The sequence below is a fragment of the Plectrocnemia conspersa genome, unplaced genomic scaffold (assembly GCF_051122295.1).
Source record: "Plectrocnemia conspersa isolate PC_06_02 unplaced genomic scaffold, ASM5112229v1 ptg000002l, whole genome shotgun sequence".
Lineage (NCBI taxonomy): Eukaryota > Metazoa > Arthropoda > Insecta > Trichoptera > Polycentropodidae > Plectrocnemia > Plectrocnemia conspersa.
Genome location: NW_028277166.1, coordinates 14,643,729 through 14,650,829, shown reverse-complemented (window position 1 = coordinate 14,650,829; position 7,101 = coordinate 14,643,729).

Below are 7,101 nucleotides of genomic sequence, written 5' to 3'. Positions count from 1 at the left end.
TTCCAGAACAGACGTAGAAATTGGGCCTACCGCTGGGGCTTCGCCCTTAGCCGGTTCAGTCACTAGAAACCTTCTAGAGCGCCAGTGACTAAAGAGCCTGCCTCACAGAAAAGATATAACGCCCCGAAAGAAAGTCACAATACGTTTTTATCAGACTCGCCGTCAGAGATCCGCCCTTGAACGCTCATTCTCATCATAGAATACTACAACTTCTTAGAGAATGAGGTGTTCCCGGTGCTTCCCTTCGCTTTCTCAGGTAATGCGTAAGTTCTTATTTATTTAAAATTTAAACAGTTCATTTATTTACAAATATAAATTACTACATACATATAAAAACATGTAGTTTATATAAGGCGGTGAAGTTGAAAGGTAGGTCATGGAAGTCGGAGAGTCTTCGCTGGCGTGTCGAGTCATATTATTATCGGCTGTGATTTCGTGGAGTAGCTGAGATCTTACGTAATGTATTCTTTGAAGCATCTCGTATCAATGCAGTGTCCTGGCTCGTCTCTGTTGCCGTGACTCGTCCATTTTCTGCGTTTTTCGCCGTGTCTGACCTCTGTGATCAAGTGTCACGCCAATTAAATTGCTTCTAAGACACATTTACGCCTTAAAATAGAAGCGGTTCAGACGGTCACTTCGGCGATCGGTAACGAAAGAGTAGAATAACGATAGTATTATATGCAGGGTCAAACGTATTGTCTAGCGCGCATCCTTTCCAAACAAAGAGTGATTACCGTCTCGTGATATTTGTGCTATTAGGTGGTTCTTTAATTATTTTTAATTATTAACGTCATTATTTGGTCACGAGATCTCTTTTCAATTGCTGTAAAAATAATATTATATTTGTGTCTTTCTTCAAGACTATTACTCTCTTTTAGTTTGTTTGAAACTGTCTTTTAAATGACTTCTAAATTATAACAAATTGCGCAAGTGATTTAATATAACCATTATAAAGCTAATTATATTACTGCAATTATTTTGCCATATATTCTATGTATAAAAATTTTAGATGTACGCAAATAAAAATTAAATTTGCTCCGATTGATTTTCGAGCCGCCAGTAATGAGTTCTGTTGTTTCGACCAATGAAAAATAAGCATTTAAATATAAAACAAGATGGCCGACAGTACCATGACAACAGTTTTAAATAATTATTATTTAATAATAAAATTTTGCTACGCGACAATAATTTTCATTAATTCGTCATTTGACTGAATATAAATAATCGGATTGCAAATTAACTAGGTGTGTTATAACCATTAAAATTAAATATATACATAATAAGTTAAAAATTAGAAGAAAACATTGATTAAATTAGATAAACAATCATAAAATAATTTTCGTAATGAAATTTTCAAATTTTGAATTCCCGGCGACGGGCTCCGTTGCCGAAAAGTGAGTTTTTCCTTTTATAAATATCAGGATTGCAAATTAACTAGGTGTGTTATAACTATGAAAATTAAATATATACATAATGTGTTTAGGATAAGAAGAATACATTGATTAAATTAGATAAACCATCATAAATCAATCTTCGTAATGAAATCTTCAAATTTTGAATTCCCGTCGCCAGGCTCCGAGGCCGAAAAGTGAGTTTTTACTTTGATATTACATAAACATTATCATTGCTTTTAGATTTAATGCACATATACGTAAGATTTTAAGAATTGAAAATAAACCAGGTATGTTTTATTCTTAGAATGTATGAGGATTGAAAGTTAATGTCGATCAAATCGGCGCTGTCGCAGTGGGAACGCTATATATATATATCAGCCAATGGATAGCTTATAAATGTGTAGTTTCTTGAATGTTAGCTAATAATCGACATTTTTAAATGATTATAAATATGAGATAGCATACCTGGAATAATCGATAGCCAAAAATATTCCGATGCGGCAAAATATGTATACGTCATGGTTTTTATTCAATTTTTGTTCTGTGCCATCATATCTCTTTCGGAATAGCCAAATTCAAGATATTCAGTTACATAAAACTTATGTAGCATGTTCTTTATAAAAAGATAATACTTGCTGAGAGCGACTTTAACATGAAAAGATTCACTCTTTGTTTATATATACCAATTCTAAGTTGTAGCCATATAGGTCATCAAATTGTTCCATCATTGCTTCTGAGTACTATTCATTACCAACCAACTACTAAACACATAGTGTTGCAAAAATTCTTTTTACTTTTGCCTTTGAAAGGAAACTACACAAAATTGTATAACACTAATTTATATATTTTTTAAATTATGAAGTTTCACAATAAAATTTCAAGATTTATTCAAAATATTTTTTTCAACCTTAAAAATAATTTTTATTTTATTATGGATTTTAAATATTTCTAATTTATTTTAGATTTTAAATGTGTTTAGTTTATTTTTCATTTTAAATACAGTTTAAACTTTTTGTAGCGTTAAAACGGGCCCTCAAACACCTAAAATACGCTAAAACACAATCAATGACCTATAATCGCTCATATTGCATCAATTGTGTTGTAGCGTCAGTAAGGTGTAACAAAATATTTTTAATATCAGTAATATTTTTGAGCGAGTGTGTAACCGATGCTATTTATTATTATTATTTATTTAAGCTGTAAACCTACTTTTAAATGATGCAAAATGTTACGTTTTAATATTATTTTTTATGTTGAAAACATTTTGTTATTTTTTTGTGTTATGAATATTTATTTAAGTTACAAACCTATTTTAAAAATAAATACAGTGAAATCTCTTTGTAACGAATACCGAAATAACGAAAATCCCAGTATAAAGAATCTTCTATTTGTCCCCGAAAAACTTTCATACAAAATGTTTTCACTGTAACGAAGACTGATCTCAGTATAACAAAATATTTTGATCAGAATTTAAGAATGACGTTACAACTTGACACAATATTTCTCTAAATTTAGTTCGTTCTTGACTTGGCGTGTGCCAGATGTGTTCAAAAGTGACATTACAGGTGTTTCTCTGACCCTCAAACATTTTTTTCATAAATTTTATTGTGTTTCATACAGTATCCTTAAAAATGGACAAAAAACGACCTGTCAACCTTATTTTGGTGCTATAGTAGTATGTAAATTAAAAATAAATTATAAATAAATCATCTTCCTTACATTCAATGAAACGAATTTTCAGTATACCGAAATTCATTATTCATTGGTTCCGTGAGCAATTTATTATTATCTGAGTTTTACACCTATTTATAAATGATATACAATATTTATCATTAAATATCTAAATTTTAAATCTAACGTTAAGTAATATAAAATCTTTTCTTCTGGAAGTATTTAGTCAAGCTGTAAACCTATTTTCAAATGCATTGAAAATCTTAAGTAGTTTTTTTTATAGATTGAACCATTTTGACTATCATTGAAAATCCTAAATAATAATGTCTAATTCGAACCATTAAATTTTAAAATATATTTTTAAAAATCAGAACGAAGCAATAATAATATTTAAAACCCAAAAAGTTGAGGGTCTGGTATTCGCACACTCGCTAGCTTCGGTACCTAACGATAGTGAGGTACCAACAGCTAGTAATATTATAAAATACAACAATATAAATTTAATTTATGGTTTTTAAATTTGAAAACGCATTATGAATTATATTTTATGACTAATAAATATAGAATTCTTTCGGTTGATATGTCCAAATTGTATAAATTATTAATTTATTTTGGAATAAGCTAAATTAGAATCTAACAATTTTGGACATTCCTCTGCTCGTACTTGGTCATCCCGAGCAAACTTCTAATTAAGTGGTAGTCCAGTCAAATAAGGGTTTAACCTCGGAATGAAAGATAACAAGCTGAAATTTTGCACAGACCTTTGTTTTGGCGTTCTAAAGATAGGGTGCAAAGTCTCATAAGATATCGTTTCTGCTAATCAAGATATTAAAGGTCAAAGGTCATAAAAATCGTTTTTTTGCAAATATCTCGCCTCCTTTGCGTTGCATGTCATTAGATGTTTTACAAAACTTATAGAAAATAAAATTTTCTACAAGTTTGTTGTAAATTATTTCTTCGTACGGTTAATGGTTTTCGAGATATAGCGCGGGGAGTGGGAAGCGCGCATCCGTTTATAGGATAACGCTATGTGAACTACGGAGCCAGAGCTACCTGCACATTTTTCCACAGTTTCATAGGAAACATCGCAGATAGTTATCTGCTGAATGAACCCATCTAAAGCATTATAACTTTCAATCTCCATATCTTCAAAAATCATCATCGATAATGCAAAAATTAATAGCGTATGGCCTCTGATACTTCTTGCAAAAGCGTGACCATCCAACATTTTGTCGACAGAATTCGAAGCATAAATTGTACTGAGAGCTTCCTTGATTCCGCTTCCATTTATTATATACCCTATGCATCCAATAAAAGACATAAGCATATGAACGTCTGAGTTAGCATCTGAAGCTGCTACGATTTCACGTGCTGTTATGTACAACGGCTGATCAAAAGTTATTAAGCGTGTTCTTTGTTCATGTTTCTTGGCAGTGTTTGTAGTACACTGTAATGTGTTGTAAATTGTGTCCATATTACTCGCAGGATGATGAATAAAAGTAAGAAACAGAATCCGAGAAGTTACAAAGTTCTCATTATTTTTGTAAGTTGTTCAATAAATCCATTCCACCCTGGCAACGGTGAGATATTTTTCCACTTTCCGTACATCCACAACAAATCAACTACATTAAATATTTGTTCGGTTAGTTCTTCTACATCATTAAAATTTCGAACTTGAATCTCTTGCTCAATCCGGGTACGACATGATTTTCATACACTAGAAGGGTTATATGTGAAAGTGCTGCTAACTCCTTTGCACTTGGTTTTGTTGTAAATTTCTTTATGCGGTCATCGGATATAACTTCAGATTTTGAAGTTATTATTTTTATCATTCCCATTATATGAACAGTATTATAGCCATCAAGAGTATAAATATTTTTCTGCATTATCCGCTGCATACTGTACTAAGGCACTTGACTCTGATGGTTGATTACGAGGCTGTGGGTGATAAACAGCTGAAATTTAACATTTTACAGTATCACTATATGAAGCGAAAAAACCTAAACTTGACAAAACATCCAAAAGTCTTTATGGATGTTTGGCCTATCTGTATTTCTTCTATGAAGAAATACAGATAGGCCTATTAATAACTGCGAAGAAAAGGACCGTTTTCGTATGGAAGTCATTATAGCATGACTTATAGCTGTGTATTTCGTTTCAAAATGCCCCGTCTTTCCTTTTCTGTTCTTTATAATAACTTCTTGCAGAAAATGTAATAAAGTTTTCGGAATTTCTACAATAATATTTTACTCGGGGGCGTATAGGACTTGGTCTCAACAACAGAAGATCGAATATCTTCTCTAATAATCGCCGCAGAAGCTTCCACTACGCGCAAGTGTTTTTCTTCCGAAGTGCTTTTTCTATTTTCATACCAAGCTATGGATAAAATTCAAGCTTGAGCATCGGGAAAAGAAAAAATAAGGAATGATCCAATCTTCGTTGTAATTATAATGTCAGGTAAATATTTTTCTCTTAATTTGGAAATGATCTTCTTATCATCTGGTACATACTCCGTAAGGACATCATTCAACTCTTTTAATTTTTTCGCTCAAATTTCTAGTCGAGCAATATTTCATTCATAATTCCTAATAATACAATAAAAAAAGTAATAAAATTATGGTTCAAACGACTTGCCGAGACCACTTTTTTCACGATTGCTTACTTTTTCAAAGCTTATACCAAGTTAAGCAGGTAGAAATACTCGCTGGATTCTATAAACGGATGTACGCCTCCCACTCTTCGCGCTATATCTCAAAAACGGTTAAGGATACAAAACAAATAATATAACCAAACTTGTAGAAAATTTTATGCTTTACAAGTTTTGTAAAGCATCTAATGACGTGCGACGCATAAAATGCGAGATATTTGCAAAAAAACAAATTTTGTGACCTTTGACCTTTGATATCTTGATTAGCAGACACGATATTTTATGAGACTTTTCACCCTGTCCTTAGAACATCAATACGAAAGTCTGTGCAAAATTTCAGCTTGTTATCTTACATTCCGAGGTTTAGCCTTTATTTCGCCTTATTTGACTGGACTATGGGTCATATAAATGTATCACAAGATCCTCGGCGCCTCTGAATAACTCAAAATTGGTCAATCCAAAATTTCTGAATGAGCGAACTTGTGCGAATCAAACTCATAATTATGCGCACCACGCAAGAAATTCGAGCCAGTTTCATCATTTAGACGAACTTTTGCCTTAAAATGATCGATTTCGCTAATTTATATCGGCAGTTTATATTCATGGTCAAATCGATGTGCCTAAATGGCAAGCCATAATACTAAGTCGGTAGACCTAGATTGAGGTGAATGGGTAGCACCAGTGACAAACAAAATTATGTATTAATATTATAATATCAACAGAGTGCTTTGCCTTATTGATTTTCGTTAAAGTTTCTTTTAACTTTCCACTTTAATACGAGCTTTTGATTGACATTGGCAATGCGGCAAAATAACAAAGGAATAAGATAGTTTGGTTCAACTCATCATGAACCTGAACAAAACTTTTAGGGTAGCTTATTATTTTGTTCAATAAGTCGGAAAGTAAAAATACAAAGTCTAAAATATATTTAAGAATTAATTTAGAATGCTCCTTTATATAATTTTAGATCATAATGTATTAGGCAAGCCAGAAACGAGTTTCGAATATAGCTTCTGGCACCCTCGTCTCGCTCGTCTTTGCTGCTGTAACTTTGTGGCGTCTCTCACCACGTCCCTGCCTCTGTGACAAAGAGTAACATCTTTTATAATGCTGGTTCAAGACAATTCTGGCGAATCGCAGATGAGTAAATTTACGAGCCAATTGCATCACTTTCTAGACACACCCACGAAATGTGTTTACACTTTAAAATATAAACGGTTCAGATAGTTACTCTGATGATCGGTAGTCAAAGTTTAGAAGAACAATAGTATTATGCGCAGGATAACAAGTATTGTTAATTACATTGTTGTGAAAAATTATGTGTGTGGTGCTACTTTTGGGAAGTGTTTGTATTGCAAAGTATTGCTAATTGTCTATGTCATTCCGTGT